This window comes from Cynara cardunculus, assembly GCF_001531365.2.
Source record: "Cynara cardunculus var. scolymus isolate 2C chromosome LG 16, CcrdV1, whole genome shotgun sequence".
In the NCBI taxonomy this organism is placed as follows: domain Eukaryota; kingdom Viridiplantae; phylum Streptophyta; class Magnoliopsida; order Asterales; family Asteraceae; genus Cynara; species Cynara cardunculus.
In genome coordinates this window covers 6,827,526-6,827,991 of record NC_037543.1, presented here as the reverse complement: position 1 = coordinate 6,827,991, position 466 = coordinate 6,827,526, and the positions used below count along the sequence as shown (strand labels likewise).

At 22.5% G+C, this 466-nt stretch overlaps 1 protein-coding gene across 1 annotated transcript in view; it reads right to left on the bottom strand.

The window, feature by feature from the left end:
- LOC112529660 (BURP domain-containing protein 5-like) overlaps positions 1–466 on the bottom strand; it is a 14,401-nt gene that overhangs the window by 1,541 nt on the left and 12,394 nt on the right. The window lies entirely within an intron of this gene.

The following is a 466-nucleotide window of genomic DNA, read 5'->3' as shown; positions in this document are numbered from 1 at the left end:
ATCGCTCATCTATCTATCTATTTATATATATATATATATATATATATATATATATATAGGGGCAGGTTCAAATGAAAACCATGCAATTCTAAGAAACCGTGTAAACCAATTTCGACCAATAGGAAAATTCTATTTTTCTTAATTAAATTTAATCAATAAGGGTATTTCGGTTATTTTTCGTATTTTTTTTATAAATAAGAAAGTTATTAATAAATATTAAATAAGGAAATTTAATAATGGAAATTAAATAAATGGTAACATTTAAAAATTTTATTATATTATAATATTAACAACTTGATTTTAATTTTTTGTTATTCAATGAATCTGGAAATGTGATATGAAGATTCTAGCTTCTTATGGAATGAAATCTTGATTTGAGGTTGGAGGAAAAAAATCATCCATGTTCATGAAACTGTTTCAATGTGAAAAAGTTTCATTGTAAAATGGTTTATTTGCTTCTTCTAGG